The sequence below is a fragment of the Humulus lupulus genome, chromosome 9 (assembly GCF_963169125.1).
Source record: "Humulus lupulus chromosome 9, drHumLupu1.1, whole genome shotgun sequence".
Lineage (NCBI taxonomy): Eukaryota > Viridiplantae > Streptophyta > Magnoliopsida > Rosales > Cannabaceae > Humulus > Humulus lupulus.
Window position 1 is genome coordinate 166,072,435 of NC_084801.1, and position 18,563 is coordinate 166,090,997.

The 18,563-nt window shown below is 33.2% G+C and overlaps 2 long non-coding RNA genes across 2 annotated transcripts; both read left to right on the forward strand.

Moving 5' to 3' along the window:
* Positions 1 to 5,692: 5,692 nt before the first annotated feature.
* LOC133802387 (uncharacterized) lies at positions 5,693 to 6,072 on the forward strand. Its single transcript, XR_009877293.1, has 2 exons — positions 5,693 to 5,752; positions 5,880 to 6,072. It is a non-coding gene; the product is annotated as an uncharacterized LOC133802387 (long non-coding RNA).
* A 116-nt stretch (positions 6,073 to 6,188) lies between these two features.
* LOC133802388 (uncharacterized) lies at positions 6,189 to 7,065 on the forward strand. Its single transcript, XR_009877294.1, has 3 exons — positions 6,189 to 6,379; positions 6,686 to 6,790; positions 6,970 to 7,065. It is a non-coding gene; the product is annotated as an uncharacterized LOC133802388 (long non-coding RNA).
* The last annotated feature ends 11,498 nt before the right edge of the window (positions 7,066 to 18,563 follow it).

The window sequence follows — 18,563 nt, forward strand, 5'->3', positions numbered from 1 at the left end:
TAACAATAAAAAATTTATAAATGTAATTATAAAGTAGTTTAACTTTCTTTCCTTCCTTCCTACTAAACAACTATGATGGTGTTAGAGATATTTGAATTGCCCCAATGGAAAGATGTAAAACTCTTACAACTCTAATCAAAATAATACAATAGACAAAATGATTGAATAAATAAGTTACAACTCTATTGCAAAATATACATGTAAATGTGAAAAGATTTAGAAGAAGAGAGTAATAGAAAATACAACTCTATAACAAAATGATACAAATAAACTAAAGGATGATGAAGAACAAGAGATAAAGATGGAAATACAACTCTATAGCATAAACATACGACTAAAATGTAACTAGGCAATTAAAGAGATGAAGATAAAAAAAACAATAGAAAATGAAGAACAAGAATAAAACAAACATTCTCACTCACACAACCAAAGTGAAGAGTTTTGAGGATCACCAACTTGAACAAGGTTTACAACCTTTGTCCAAAAGATTATTTCCCCTATCTCAAGCACTAAGGGAACTCTCACAAATGAAATAGCTTTCTGTAATAAGCAAGTCTCTATGGTGAATTTCTAGCCAAGTGCTCTAATGGATAGAAATTAGTTTGTCTTACAAGTAAGCAATAGACTCCTATTTATAGAGTTTTGAGACACCCTTTGAATTTCAAATTCCACCAACCCCCATGGTTGTTATCAATGTTTAATTGGATGTTTATGGAGTTAAAAATGAGTTTTGAGAGTTACATGAGTTGTTGGAACTGTTCAAAATGGAAATGGAAAAATGGCCTTGGCTGTCAGCCTCACTGGACGCGGCCAGAGCAATTACTGGTCGTGGCTGTGAGCCTCTGTTCCATAGGCCGCAGCCAGGAACACTAGCGCAATTTTCAGCACACACTTTTTTGAAAATTTTCCAAACGGTTTTTTACTCTTCCCACATGACTTTGTAACCTCCAAACACATTATGGGGTTAAAATCATGTCTCCAACATTATTGGCACTGCAACAAATTTGATATACAATGACTCCCTACAATGTCTTACACCATTGGTGTAAGACATTAAAACTTATCAGGAATTTTAAATGTCTGATAGTGGGAGACATTGAAAGTTTTTATTAATGGCTATCCAACGTCTCCCACTAGGAGACGTGTCATGTGTCCCACGTCTCCCAGTGGGAGACGTTGGATGTCCCCACTAATATTTAGCCTCTCTTTCCTTCCCTCTCAGGCACACAACGCACAAACTAGAGGCAAAGTTCAGGCGATTTCTAGGGCACAAAAGGTAAGGTTTTCTCTCTATTTTCATGATTTTACTTAATTTTTTTTAAAAAAAATCTTAGGTTATGCATAAAAATGAATAGTAAATGAGATTTTGTGTTTATTTTACATTATTATGAACTTTTCCCATAGATTGTAGGATTTTCTTGGATTTTTCATAGTTAGTTTCTAAGAAATTTGTTAATTTGTTGACAATGTAGAAATTATTTTAATTTTACATATCACATTGTGTAGATTTCATTGAATATACATGTTTATGATTACTTTTAATTATTATTATCATTTATTTTAAAATTTAGCTATATTTGTTTATATATTTAATTTTTATTTATTTTAATTCTAGCTATTTTGATTATATATAGTTATGTTAAAATAAATTTATTAAATAATTTTAAAAATACAAATATATGAAATTTTTTATGTTTTTGTTGATTATTGAGTTTTTAGGTTATGAACTTTTTTATTAATTTTTTGTTTAGGTTATAATTAGTGGCTCATTGGAGTTTTTTTTTTTTATTTGTTTAACAATCATTTACTTATTAGATATTTAGTGATATTTGTTTAGTAATGCTTAACATATTAATTAATTTAATTTCGTTGGTTGTGATTTTGTTGGTGAGATTTTAGATAGTATTTTGCATCAAAATTTCTATATCAATCACACATTTGAGGTAATTAAGTTTCTAAAATTACAATAATAAGTTATATATTTCTAAATATTAGTGATATTTTGTTTATTATTTATTAATTTTATTTTATTGGCTTGTGGATTTAATAGCGAATTCAATTACTACGTGAAGTAACTTTGCTAGCTTTTGGATTATTAATTGCAAGAGGTACATATATATTCTCTTACTTCTACTTTTAATATTATTAAACAAATGTTAGAGGAGTTTGAATATCTTAAATATTCATCCATAGTGAAGTAGGTTCTGAGATTAAAATTGTGTGCTGCGGTGATAACAGAAGGTTGAGAACTTGTGTGTTTTAGTAAAGTAGGTTCTGAGAAATTTGGTTGTGTGCTACGGAGCTATAAGGAAGAAACTTATTGTATGTTGTTTGAATTGTTTGTTTTTCTATTCACATACAGATGGTAAGGTCACTATTATAGGAGAAATGCTGCATGATTTTATCTAGGATAATAAACAATTAGTTTTATATAGACATCCTATAAGGAAGAAACTTATTGTATGTTGTTTGAATTGTTTGTTTTGTTATTTACAAGAAGATGGTTATGTCACTATTATAGGGGAAATGCTGCCCAATTTTATTTAGGATAATAAACGATTAGTTTTGTATAGACATCCAACTTTATCACGCGCTTATTTAGTGTCGTTTCTTTTCTTTTTGATAGACATAGGAGAATATATGGATAAACAATGGATGTCAGCAAATAGGTTTTCTGCGGAATATAGGAATAGGGTCGATTTGTTCTTAAGGTTTTGTTCGGAAAATGTGTAAGACCCAAATTTTACTTATTGTCCATGTCTTAAGTGTGGAAATGTTAAAAAGATGGATCTTAAAAAGATTAAAGAACACTTATATTTTAATGGGACCGACAAGAGTTACACAATTTGGTATTACCATGGGGAGATAGCTCCTATTACTCCAATTCTGCCAAGTAGAAAAAAAGGATTGAAGAGAAATATAGTAGAGGAGAATTAGGATCCATTAGATGAAATGATTGACGACGCACATTTTGGATCAGGAGTAGACCCAAATAAGTTTGAGACACTCCTTAATGATGCTGAGAAACCAATTTACCCTGGTTGTACAAGATTTACAAAATTATCTACGCTTCTTAGGTTGTACAATCTAAAAGCTAAACATGGCTGGAGTGATAAAAGCATTACTGATTTATTTAGTTTTTTTGAAGGAGTTATTGTTCGAAGATAATGAAATTCCTATTTCATTTTATGAGGCAAAGAAGACGTTATGCTCATTAGGCAAGCAGTACGAAAAAATTCATGCATGTCCTAATGATTGCATATTATATCGAAATAGCTTTGCAAACGCAAAATTGTGTCCTACTTGTGGTGAGTCACAATGTCAAAAGAAAAGAAATGGTGACGATGTCAAGGAAGGAGTACTTGCCAAACTTTTGTGGTACCTTCCGCCAATTCCTCGTTTCATCCGATTGTTTAGAAATGTCAAACATGCTAAAAGTTTGTCATGGCATGCTAATGAAAGAATAAATGATGGTAAATTAAGACATCCAGATGACACCCTAGCTTGGAAGAGAGTTGATTTGAAGTGGCATTCTTTTAGAAATGAATCTCATAATATTCGTCTAGGTCTTTCGACTGACGGGTTTAATCCACACGCATCTCTTAGTAGTAAGTATAGTTGTTGGCCTATTATGCTTGTTATTTACAATCTACTCCCATGGTTTTGTATGAAGAGAAAGTTTACACTTTTGACCATGTTTATATCAGGACCTAAACAACCTGGTAATGACATTGACGTCTATCTAGCTCCTTTTATAGATGACTTGAAAACTTTGTGGGATGAAGGGGTTAAGGTTTATGATGCGTATAGGTAGGAATAATTTAATATTAGAGCGATCTTATTATGGACAATTAATGACTTTCCTGCTTATGAAAATTTATCTGGGTTTAGTGTGAAAGGATATAAGGCTTGCCCCGTTTATGAAGAAAAAACATGTTATGAATACTTGAAACACTCTCGAAAAATATGTTATATGGGACATAGGAAGTTCTTGCCTAATACGCATAAACTTTGGACTTGGAAGAAGGCATTCAATGGTAAACAAGAGTTTGAGGAGGCTCTTGAGCCATTGAATGAGATCCAAGTACTTGAGAAGATGTCTAAAATTGTGTTCAAGTTAGGGAAGCCTAAAGTTCGTACACCTACAAAGATGAAACGTAGTCGTAAGGATAAGTTTGTGGAGGAGCCAAAAGGGTGTTAGCCTTGTTGCTAAAACTATGCAAGTCTCTAGTGCAAAAGATAAAAATCTAGTTGAATGTGCCACTACTACAAAATTGTACTTAGACGACATGCATGAGATGACGTTTGTAGTAGAACTGTTGTCTCATGTTAAAAATATACATGATACAACAGTTGCTCACAAACTATTGTGCCATGCAAATTAAAACTCACATGAAACGACAGTTCGAATGAGACTGTTGTAACATGCCTATTTTTAACATGAGACAACATTTCTACTTAAACTGTTGTCTAATACAATACAAATTTTCTAATCAATACCAATTTTGAGACTATAAAGAAATATTTCCCTCTAAATTTATATTATCATTTATTTGGATAAATAATAATATATATCCAATTGGATGAAAGGTTTATCCTAAAATTTGTGAGATTTAAAATAAATTATGATTTAATTATAATATTTGGGATTAAAAGAAAGAGTTTTGATTAGTCAAGATTATTGGATTAAAATATTATTTAATTAAAAATGGGGTTTTTAAAAAATAAAATGAATTTAGTAAAGGACTTAATAGAGATGATTTTTGAGATTTGGGGCCAAAAGGAAATTAAAGAAATTGATTTTATAATAAAATTTTATTTAATAAAAGTAAAAAATTAAAGATATTATTTTATTTTTCCTCTGACCTTGTTTCTCTTTTCCGATTTCTTCTTCTTCTTTTTTCCCCCAATTTCTTTTGCTGCTGCTCGTCGTCCCTGTCAATGAAGCGCCGAACGAGACAAACATTGTTGTCTCTGCATCCGAGCAAATTTGGGGAAGCAAGAACTTTTGGTGTCTGGGAAAATCTGGGTAAGCATCTCTTTCAAACGACATTCTTTTAGATTTGGTGATTTCCGGCATTAGCATATTTGGTTGTTCTTGGTTGTTCTTTGTGGTGAATTTATTATATGTGGGAAATAGTTAAGTTCTGTTCTGGGTTTGATAATAGGTTTGGTTATTTGGGGCTTCTTCTCTGTAAATGCGAATTTGTAAGGGTATTGACTCATGTTGTACCATTGTATGTCTTTGTATTGTAAAGAAAGAAGAAGAAGAAATTACGGTAAAGCTATGGGCAGAAATCAAGATCGTAATTTCTATTAAGTATCTTCCATTTGTGTTTCTTTCATTCTTTTTTCCTTTTTAGCATCTCTGTATCTATCTTTGTGTTATTCTATAAAATTTCAAAGTAAAGTACTGAGGTGCTTACTCTCAAAATTCCCAGATTTTATTTTTGTTCATAGATAACTTGTTCTACTTTTGTCTACAATTTGACTGATTTTAAGATGAATTGTTTTTCGGGTATTTCTCTGTTTTGTTATTATTTGTAAGTAGCTTTTTATGGGGTGGTGTGTTGAGTAAGGTTAATAAGACAAATATATGTTATAAAACAAGTATAAATGTAGTTTGGTGAAGTTTTAATCTTACCCCTAGTGGAATGAAAGGTAGCCAGTAATGGTTGTAAAACACTGCAAAAACAGGTCATGAAGACACAATGCAATCAAGCTTGCAGCAGAAAATCGGAAGAAGATGCAAGTATGAGATTTTGTAACATAAATATCTTGATCTATTGTATATTTTGAAGAATTTTTGGCCCAAGTATATTGCTATTGCTGTCGTGGTATTTTCTTAGCGCTTACCTGTACTTTCGCACAATTTTCAGGTGTTTTATGGTGTGTTGCTGCAATATTTTGTTGTACTGGGAAATAAAAGGCCATTGAATATTGACTTACTGGATTTGTTGGTGAAGCCATTGATGGAAATGAGTGTGGAGATTCCTTACTTTGCTGCAATATGTGCTCGTCAAAGGATTTTGCGAACTCGAACACAATTTTGCGAGGTTATCAAGAACCCAGGTTGGTCATGTTGCTATTAGACGGTCTTAATTAATTTCTCTCATAAAGTTGATCACTTAATGGTTGTGTAGCTGCTGTCTTATCACGTGATATGATTTTCTTTGTCATTTCAAAAAACAGTTGTTGGCCTTCTTCAAAGACGTTAATTCTTTTGAGGCTTTGGTCTCTAATATTTCCCTACTCTGACTTCCGTCACGCGGTCATGACTCCAGCTATACTGCTGATGTGTGAATATCTTATGCGTTGCCCCATTGTGTCTGGTCGTGACATTGCAGTTGGCTCTTTCATTTGCTCAATGCTTTTCTCTGTATGTTTTTTATTTTATATTTCAACTTCCTTTGTTAGTAATTAATGTCATACATATGGGAGAGCAAAGCTGGCGTTGTACTTTCTTCACTGCATTTCAAAGTCTTGGTGCTTAAAGCAAATGCATTTAATTTATTAAATGAAGGGCTTCCTATTCTTATAACTATTCTTGTGACTTATGTACATATATCCCAGCATTTTCCTTGTGTCATCAGCCAGTTATTTCATTTAGCAATTGCAGGCTCTATGTATTCAACAAAAAAAAATAAAAATTGCAGGCTCTATAATTAAGTAATTTATGATGCAGGTTGCTAAACAATCTAAGAAGTTCTGTCCTGAAGCAATTGGGTTTCTCTGAATGCTGCTGATGGCAGCAAAAGATGAAAAACCAATGTCAAATCAAAATACTCAAGTAAGATTTTTTTGTTATACGTTATGTATTTTATAGATGTATAGGCTAAATGTATTCCATATTGTGAGTAATATATGAATCTATGGTCGACTGCTAATATCATATGAATGTAATTCCAGTCCATGTCTAGTTTGTTTTGGCATTTAAATACCTTTTCATCCTGTTATATTTATTTGCAGTACTATTATCTTATGGAGATAAAGGAGCTCAAGCCCCTGCTTTCTACACGTGGACATGTAAATGAGACCAATCCATTGAATTTCTTCACTATATTGGACCTACCAGAGGACTTTTCCTTTTTTGACACCGACAGTTTTAGGTTAGTAATTGATAGAGTTTTCCAATTACTTCATATTTTGTGCTGGCTGTCCAGTTTCTAGCAACTTTGTATGGTGCTCTCAAAATTGCTCCATCAAGTGATGAATTTATTCGAGCGTCTTTTTTAAAGCATTGAAACATTAATATATTGACATAACTAGACAAGCTGATAACGTGTTACTCTGTTACATGACATTGGCTTATAATCATTGGCCAAGGCCAACGACGAGGTAAGAATTTAGTAGATAAGAAGATTGTGAAGAGGAGGAACTAGCCAATTAGGTGGTGCTGAAACCTCATGAACATAGATGGTACCAATGAACTAGGAAGAACTAGAAGACTTGGGGGAAGAAAATACCTTTTTTCATTTTATGCAAATGGTTGCTTTTGTTAATAATTTTGATTGATTGGTTCTTTCTTAAAAAAATTATTAAAAATCATGTTCTCTAAATAAACTTGATAGTATTTTAGAATTGATTTGTTATATTGCTCCTATTTTTAAAACCAAAATCTGCTATATAAAACCAAAATTGATTTGTTATATTGCTCCTATTTTTAAAACCAAAAAAGGGATTCTATATATATATATAGAATTGATTTGTTATATTGCTCCAAAAATAAAAAACTTTATGCTGATCCAGAAAAGTTAAAGCAACAAAAATATAAGAATTTTAATGTCTACTCTATTCAAGAATTGCAACCAGTAGTTGAATTTTCGTCTTAGTTTATAAATTACCTAACTAAATCTTTTAAATATTAACACAATGTTTTTCTTTTAATACCATGTAATATATTTTCATTATTTCACATATTTAATATTTATTATGGAAATCATATAATTTTTAAATATTTCTGTTTTAAATTGTTTTAAATTCAAACATATGTAGTGCAAAACATAACGTGCATTGCACGGACATTCTAACTAGTATATATATATAAGTTGAATATAGTTTTCGTGCATGCTAAAAAAAGTATATATATTGTAGTTATCAGTCCCTTTAAGTTGATTAATCTCTTAGACGGCTCTCTAGGCCATTTTCATTGGATTATGACCAATGAGACAATTGAAAGCTGCAACTATGTGTTTTCATCTATACATGCCAGATTATTTCAGTGTTCGATTTCAATTTCATCGTTGACAATTAAATTAATCCTACACACACATATATACATATTATTTAGTTTCACCTCCTTTTATTATTATTATTAATTGTATTTTTCTTAACCATGAATATATGTAACCCACGGTGTAAGCTTTTGTACCCTGTTATTCTAGCTAGCTAGTTATAATGTTATTTCTTGCTAATATACTGAATAATATAAGAGTGTGTGTCTATCAATATATATGAGTAGATTTTGCATCTCGTCCACCCCATAACTGTTAGATCAATGGTTGAGTTAATCCAATGATTATTAATCATTGGAACTCCTCAAAGTTCATCAAATTAAATTTAGAGTACATGCAGTGCATTCTCTGTTTCTTTCCTTTCCTTTTTTGTTTTTGTTTAATTTTTTTTTTTGGCTAAGATTCTTTTTTGATCTGATTACTATAAAGATATATATATATATATATATCTAAAATGGTATGCATGATGATACAACTTTGATGTATTGATGCCTGTCAGTTTGTGCTTGCCCTGCCAGAAGAGTTTAATATTAATATAGCATATTTAAGAGAGATAATTAGAATTTTGGTGAAGGTGGGGGAAATGATAATAATATATATGATATTGGTCAAGAAATATATCAATCCATATACAAAATAAAAGTATAGTTGAGACATAGTTTTCATATGGAGTGGCCGGACTAGGCCGCTACTCGTTGTTCTACAACTTAAAAACTATACAAAGATTCTTAATTGGTGTAACACATCAACTTCCTCAATAGTACTTTCAAATTCTACATCTTTTTCAATTAGGTTTTCCTAATGAGCTCCTCGTGTTTCACACTATCCATATGTGTGCCCTATATATATTATAGTTTATAATAATATTTTTCTGTATATATATATATAAATATATTGATTGATCAATTCAAATAACTTAAAAGCAATCAATAAGACAAAAATCTTCCACTTGTTAACATTTTATTATTAAATTTAAGATCATTCATCCTTATCAAATTATTTTACTTGGTAAAATATTTTGAATTATTGTATACGGATAGAGAAGCTTCTGTTTGACCCCTATACATTTCATTCAGAAAATGAGAAAATCATTTGTCCCATGGTAATAAGCAAATAAGTAACTAAGTCAATCTATCACTCGTTTAGTACCTGCATCTACCTTTAGCTGTCATAATTGCATTTTTTTTTCCTTTTACAACAGTAATAAAAAATTTGATTGGATATTAGACCTATTTTGTTATAAATTTCGATTAACATCGCAAGTATAGATAGCTAGGTTTATATAATATGCATATCATCCTTAGATCTAATCCATTATATTGAAAATTTTCTATTTAAAGCAATTATTCATCACCTGGCAAGCGATGTGCCGTCATCATGCGGGCAATTATCAGGTACATTTGCTGGCAGTAGTATTATTATTCTTTTGTTCTTTTTAATATTATACATGTGTATTTTAGAGGAGTTTGAATATCTTAAATATTCATCCATAGTGAAGTAGGATCTGGGATTATAATTGTGTGCTGCGGTGATAACGGAAGGTTGAAAACTTGCATGTATTAGTGAAGTAGATTCTGAAAATTTTGTATGCTGCCATGATATATGGATGAAAACATGTGTGTTGGTTGATTTGTTTGTGTTGATTGTGATAGATGGCTAAGCTAGTAAATTAGGGTATTTGCTGTCCGATTTTCTGTTTGATTTACTTTTATACTTTAATGTTTTCTCTTCAAAATTTTAATGACAATACTCCTATAAATGATATTGCAATGAATATGTTGTCACACTTGGACTGATACATTGGTAGCAAGCAATGTTTAAAATACCGCTAATACGCCTCAAGGCGTTTTGTTTTTGTGAGTGGCGTACGCCTCACATATTTAATTAAAAAAATAATTTTATAACATTTAAAGATATAAAGTAAGATCAATGTGTCTTATAAAACTCAAACATAGAGTAAGAAATGTCATAAAACTCAAACATACCATAAAATGTATCATAAAACTCAAACATACCATAAAATGTATATTTTGATCTTGTAATTTTTAGATTTGGAACATACTCAGTTCTATTTCTGCCTGTTGATTCTGTCTGAACTATGTTGTAATTACACAGGAAATTATGAATGAATATAGTGGTTGAAAATAGAGAAATGAAAAAATTCTCATATTCTACATGGGACGTCGGTCTCCATAAAACTGTCGTCTTATGTATTGTAGGAGACGATGCTTGCACATAAATTGTCATCTCATGTACTGCAGGAGGATGACGCTTGAGTAGGAACTGTTGTCTGATTTACTGCAGTTGATGACGCTTGCACAGAAATTGTCGTTACATGTACAACAAGAGACAACGCTTGTATAGGAACCATAGTCTCATTTACGACAAAGAGATGACACTTTTATTTAAACCGTCATGTCATGATTTACATGGCATGACATTGCATGGGATGATGGTATTAGAACCAACGTACGAGAGTCCATACGACGGTTTAAAACCATCGTCCCATGTCAATTTTGTAGTAGTGGTGATATGACTTTTTATGGAGTAGTTAATGAAATTTGGGAGTTAGATTATATCACAACTCGAGTACCTGTTTTCTTTTGTGATTGGGTGAAAAGTGACAGCGGCATAGTATATGAAGATTTTGTTTTCACATTAGTTAATATAAAATGAATTGGGCACAAATCTGACCGATTTATATTAGCTTCACAAGCTAAACAAGTATTTTATGTGAATGATCCTTCAGACAACCAATGGTCAATTGTTCTTCCAACGCAAACAAGAGAATGGAACATTAAAGATGGTGATTGACATGATATACCTCTCAAAGAAGAACTTGTCACATTCACCGCAATAGAAGATAATGATGATTGTATTTGTTTCCGTGAAAACGATGAAGGGTTATGGGTTGATGATAATGGGTCTTGAGGTACCATTTAATGAGTTTGATATGTTTATGATATGTGAAATTTTAGTTTCATATTTCTGTTTCATCTTTAATTCAAATGTTTGTATAACTTTTTTTTTATGATAATGAGTGTCCAAAATGGTTATTATAATGATATTTATGTTTTACAGATGGAGGGTGACCCTTTTGGTGGTAGTTCTGATGAGGGGGAGCATCGCCCTCATTCTCAGCCAGTGGAACAAGAACAAAAAACTGTGAGAGGACGTACATGGATGTCTAAAAACACCAAAAAAATGAGTGAAGGACATCTTACACGTGTTGAATACAATGAGTATGGTCAAATAGTTGGTGAGACTAGAAGCAATGTTTCATCACAACTTGGAGCTATTGTTCGAGCCACTGTGTCCATCAACAATAACAGTTGGAATGATGTTAGTATGGTGGATAAAAATATAATATGGGATACAATGAAGGTATGCTTTTATTAATTATAATTCATTTAATGTTTTTAAAATATATATTGTTTCGATGATATGATTCTTATTACTTTCAAACTTGCTGAAAACTTATGATTTGGACCCAAACAAAAGAAACAAATGTTGATGGATGCAGGAAAGTACTTCCAAAATTGGAAGACTAATCTCACAAGAGTACATGTGTATGATGCTATGAAAAACATTCTCAAATGAGTTCCCGCCAGCTATTCCATTTAGATTTGAGAATGTCATAACTCTAGATGAATGGTTAAAGTTTGTGAACTCAAGATTAACTCCTGAGTGGCGTAGAAAGAGATAAGAGATGCAAAATTATCGAGCATTGAATAAATAAAATCACAACCCCTCTAGAGGAGGCTATGTGCGTATTGAAGAGATGTTAATGGAACAAAGTGGGAAAAGTCTGACTGAACTTGATAGGGCAGACTTGTGGAGCATGGGTCATCGGAATGCAAAAGGAGAGCTAGTTGGAGAGGCCTCTGAGATTCAAAAAATATTGTAAACATTCATATTTAATAATGTTGATATATCAAATTATATATCAGCTTCTATATATAACTTTCTGTGAATATTGTTTCACAGGATCATTACCGACAACTCCAAGCTGAGGGTAAGTGGGCACCTGATGGCCCTGATGATGTGCTGATGGCGGCGTTGGGAACTCCTGAGCCCTGAGGACGTGTTAAGGATGGAGGACACGGTGTGTCCCGCATAGTATACTGGAATACTCCAACACCTACCTCAATGAAAAATAAATTGAAAGCCTCTTCTTTGAATGTTGACATTAGAAAGGAGTTTGAAGAAAGATTTCGAAAATAAGAAGAAGAGCATTGTCAACAAGCACAACGTCTAGAAGAGCGCCTTCAGCAACAAGATAAACTCTTGAGAAAATTCATGGCCCAACAGAGCGGGTCGGGATCCAACGTTGGAGTCCCACCAGCACCCTCATCATACTATATGCCCGACCCACCAGTGCCACCAGCGCATGCGTCCTACTATACTCCTGACCCACTAGTGCCTCAAGCAGAAGAACAAATTATTGCACTACAATTGCTTTTGCAAGAGGTAATTGAACTTTCTTGAATATTCTGAAACCAAATAAATTTCTTTACTGTTTCAACATGCTTATTTGTATATAATATGTTTCTTGCGCAGGGTTGAGCATGCCTAGCAATTGGTTCGGTTTCAAACGTTGTTGCATCAGGTAAACTCATTGAAAGAGAGGCAGGCAACAACTACCAAGTTATTGTAATGCCATGAATTCTTCGATGTGTTTAACGGCGTGGACAGTAGGCCGGGAGGGCCATACTTGCTTAATTATGTTATTAATTGATAAATGCACGTACATGTTGATTATATTATGATATGATGTGAAATGCATGCATGTGAGTCCATATTTCTTATTACAGGGGTGTGATGGTAATTAGGCCCGTTGAGGGTAAATTGATTATTTGTACACATGTTGGTGATATATCTTGGGACCACATTATGATGTGGGTTTGTTCGAGCCATTTGGCATGAGACGATCAAGGAATGTTAATTATCGGTTTGGTCATAACAAGCTTAAGCTCGGGGCTCGGGGTGAGTCTTGGGGTGTTTTAATGGTTAGAGTGTTACCGGGCATTAAAGGGTAACGGGATGTGAAATATTGGTGTTTGAGAATATTGAGATTAGCGGGAATTGGGAAGCGTTAATTATCATTAACGGTGTAGGTGGAAAGTGCCAAAATTACCCTTGAAGTGGTTTAAGAAGCTTTAAAAGACCTAGGGGTATTTTAGTCTTTTGGCTTGGATATATATGATGTTTAGATGGCTGTAAAAACATAACCAAAAACAGAGTTTTCTTCTTCTCCTTCCCGTACCTTCTCCTTCCTTCATTTTCCTTGTGAGTTTTTGTGATCTTGTTGAGGATTTGAGCTTGGGAGCTAGGCCTTGGTACTTTGGGAGAGTGTTCCACTGTGGAAGAGCACCATAACCTGAACTTGAGGTAAGCTTTTAGCCACTAGTTTCCATGTATGCTCTGTTTTCGTTTTAAGATTTCAGCTCTAGATTTTGGTGTGGAAAGTTGGAATCAAGGGGAGTTCTTGTGGTGTTTTACTTGGGTTATGATGGGGGAGAGTTATGGGTGATGTTTGGAGGTTTAAATGGGTGTTTGAAAGAGGTTTGGGTGGTGTTTAAACTGGGTTTGAAGGGTTGGTTCCAAGAGAAATCGTAGGGGAAGAAAAATAGGGGTTTTGGCTGAACTGGAGCTTGCGCCGCGGCATGGCCAGGGTGAGCCGCGGCCCTTGGGGGCTGCTGAGTTTGGGCGCCTCTGTTTGAGGGGTGGGCCGCGACATGGCCAAGGAGGGCCGCGGCCCTTAAGGCATTTTTGGCCAAAATAGTGTTTTAAGCATGGGGATTCAAGCCTAAGGCCTCGGGGTTGAACCTACTACCCGGATGAGTAGTGTTTGATGTCCCGGAGGTTAGGTTTTGGTTTGGGAACCTTTTATTGTTCATTTATTGATGGAATCCCATAATTGGTTATGACCAGGTAACCGCTAAAGGACCAAAAAGTCGATCGTTCTCAGGGTTGTTCTTTTATTCATTCTTGCTCGAACCAGAGGTAAGAAAACTGCACCCCAAGTGTGACATGCATGGATATTCGTGAGGCATGTTGGTTGTGTAATATGGACATGGATTGAATATAGAATGTTGGGCATACGTTGCTCACTTGTGCGTGGTACTGACTTATTAGTCAGGTTTGGCAAAGGTGCTAGTAACAACTGTGAAGTTGTGACTCATTAGTCAGGTTCGGCAGTGGTACTGGGCACTGGTCACGTTGCACTAACTCATCAGTCAGAATTGGCAAAGGTGTTAGTATCAGCTGTGAAGCTGTGACTTATTAGTCAGGTTCGGCAGTGATACTGGACACTGGTCACATAGCACTGACTCATTAGTCAGAACGGCCTAAGCGTGGATCACGCAAGCCAACAGAGATTAGATCTAATCGACTATTAGCATTGAATGACTCAAAGAGCATTAATGCAAGACCGACCCCGAGGGTCGATTAATGAAATAAGCGCTTGGAGGCTAGTGGCTTACTTAGCAGCCACTCTCCCCCACTAAGATTATGTGACGTTCACTCGCTTGTTGGAAAGCTTTATGTTCAGTGTGATTATAATGATAATCATTTGATAACGTTTATGAAAAGTATTATGTTTTCTTTCTGGGCTTTGGCTCATGGGTGCTATGTGGGGCAGGTAAAGGGAAAAAAAAGCTCACCTAGCCTTGAGTGGAGAGCTGATATGGTGATGTGTACATATGCGGCCGCTTGACCACCACGGCCAAGGAGTTCTCAGAGGAACTAGGGGGTTTACCCTATTTTTTTCGCTTAGGTCGGCGGGATTGTAAATTTAAACCAGTAATGACCATTTTGTACTGAGAACCACTTGTAAATGTTTTGTTTAGCTCTGCAGAGCAGTTTGTAATAAAAATATCCGTTTCCTTTTTATTGGTTTTATGCCTTAACCTGTTAATTACACTTAGAGCACGTTTTTGACCAAAGGACTCAGGTAGTGAGTCAAATTTCCGGTCCACCGTTCACCGTAACTGTTCTGGGGTAGCCTGGGCGTTACAGTTATGATTACTAGCGTTATTAAGCCAACCTATCCTCTCCCTTTTGCATATCCTAATTTGGACATGTACATAGTTGCTCAAGCCATTGGGACGCTTATATCGTGGCCTAAGGATTTGGTCATTATATCTGAAGATATATATCATGAGGTGATGCCAAATTTTTACATAATTATCTTTATAATTCTATATTTATTTGTTTGCATTTTTTTTAATTGTTGATATTGTTGTATACATGCTCCCTCTACAAGTAGGACCATATAACAACGACCAAAAGCTCCGTCAACACAACAACCACGAAAAAGAAGACGACCACAAACTCCTCCAACACAGTTGCTCCACACTCCATTAGAACGATTATAAAATATCGTATCTCATTGGGCTGATGGCGAGTGTGTCAATCTAGGCATAGAGTCTGAAGTTTTTGATCAGGATATGTCTCACTGTTATATATTTAAGGATGACATACTTCAGTTTTCTCGAAAGGAGAAGATTGGACAAGCAGTGGTCATCAGCTATATCAGGTATATATCTCACAAAGTTCGTTCATTTAATTTTCTAATTTGATTTATTCAATCATATAACAATTTTTCGTATTTTTGTATTAGGTTCATTTACAGATATGTGGTATAACAAGGTCACCAAAATAAGTTTTTATTTATCAATCCTAATATTGTAGCCACTCAAGGGAGTTCATTCGACAATCGTGTTCAAAATCTGTTCAGACGATGCAATGACATAAAATCAAAAGAACAAGTTATGCTTGTCCCTTGGAACCATGGGTAAGTTTAAAAAGTTGTCATTTTTCTGACCCATATAAATACTTTCTTTGTTTAACATTTGAGTTATAATTTTTTGGTTTTTCTTATGCAGTGAACATTGGATGTTGCTTATTTTGGCACCATATGCATATCGTGTTTATTGTTGTGATCCGGTGAATTCAGATATGAATATCCGTGAGGAGATTGTATCAGTGATCGTCAGCACTTTCAATCTTTTTTTCATTATGAATCTTCCTGATGTCGAGATCCCTGATACTCTACGCATTAAGCAACCTCAGGTAAGTAATTACAACTTAAATTTTTGAACTTTTATAATTATTAAGTAGAATAATATGTATGCATTTTTTAACAAGTTTCAATTTAATAATGAATTATTGATACTTTTAAATAATTAGTGTCCACACCAACCGGACAATGTGGCATGTGGATACTACATAATGAGGATGTTGAATGATTTGATTGAACATGCAAGTCCTGAACATTACTTGAGAACAATATTATTAATTAAAATTTACAAATTATTTTTGAAACCATATATATAAATGTAATCAAATAATTAATTAATATATTTTACTTTATATTTTTTACAGCTAACAAGTACGTCATATACAGAGGTACAAATTGATGAGTTGCGACAAGAATGTGTGACATATATGTTACCGATAATCCAAAGTTACTGACCACGTTGATAGGTTTTTTCATTTTTTACCTCTTTCTTCATGCGTAATGCAATATTTGTTAATTTTGAATATGTCTAAGAATATTGTATTTGTTTTTTTTTTTTTTTTTTTTTACCTCTTTCTTCATACACAATGCAATATTTGTTAATTTTGAATATGTCTAACAAATATTGTATTTATTGTGTATGTCTAACAAATATTGTGTTTCTTGCATATATTTTTATTTTATTAGTTATGTCAATTTTAATTTTAATTTATATTAAATTGATTTCAATTTAATTAATTATTAAATTAATATTAAAATAATTTCAATTTAATTAATTATTAAATCAATTTAAATTTAAATTTAAATTAAAATCATTTCAATTTAATTAATTATTAAATCAAATTTAAATAATATTGATTATAAATTTATTTAATTTATTTTTTTTAAATCTGGGAGACTTTCAATGTCTCCCATTGGAAGAGGTGGGAGACTTCCCACGTCTCCTAGTGGGAGATGTTGAAAGTTAAATGTTGACTTGCAACCTCTCCCACTAGGAGACGTGGGAAGTCACTCACCGCTCCCAATGGGAGACTTGAGAGACTTCCCACGTCCCCAGTGGGAGAGGTTGAAAGTCAACATTTGACTTTCAACATCTCTCATTGGGAGACGTGAGAATTCTCTCACCTCTCCTAATAGGAGACGCGAGATCTATACCTTCAATGACCCCGCCTACAACGTCTTCCCAATTGAGAGACATTGTAGACTTTCAATGTCTCCCAAATAAAGTCATAAAACCCCTATTTTGTTGTAGTGTGAGTAATATTTGGGAGTTACAAATTTGTAACTGTTTTTGTAACCCCAAATATGTTACATATTTGGATATTCATATTTTCGAAAAATGTAACTCTTATATATATTATGTTACAATATGTGATACACTTTATCACATTTATTTAATCTAAATATTATATTATAAATAATATAACAGATGGAAACACTCTTTCTTTTCCATCTTCTTTCCCTCCTATTTTTTCCTTCCATCTTAATTTCTTTTCTTACTACCAAACATAAAGACATAACAAACGATAGAATGTATTGATGTAAATTTTAGCAGGCTCCTGCTACACTAGGCACTATGGATGGAAACGAGAACTAGTACTTTACTGCAGAATTATGTTTTTGAAAAAACTTTTCTAAGGAAATAAATCTATTCTTTACCATAATATTTTGAGTACTTGAAGAATTTAAAGACAAAATAACGTTTATTTGATTGATATTTAAGTATAGGAGCCACTTCCATCTTCTTCAAGATTTTGTATTAGGAGTACTAATCAATGAAACATTGGTTATCATATACAAAAAACCTCTTCCATAATGGCTCAATCCAAAAGAATCACCATTAACAAAGCTAGTTTTCTTATGAAGTTTGCTTAACCTAGAAGAATTTGATAGCTATAATTTATACATGTAGATTGAAGATCAAAAGACTTATGACTATTAGTGCAATTTACTTGCATTACAACTTGACATAAAGCCAGAAAGGTAGCACTACAAATCTTATTTATATGCTAATCACACTTAAATTAACAAAACAAAACCAAAATGAACTCACTTAAATGTTGTCTAGTTTTATTAACGAGTTGTAACCAAAGAATAAAATAACCATGTTAGAGGAAATATCGACACTATAATTCTATGGAAATATCATAGATGTTTTCAAGATCGATGGTAATTCAAGAAAGTTCATGAATATCACATATACTTGTCTATAAATATGAAAATTAATAATAAAATTTGTGAATACTAATAAAATTAAGGGAAATTATCCCATATACGAATTTTTACATTATTTTTCCATATTTACG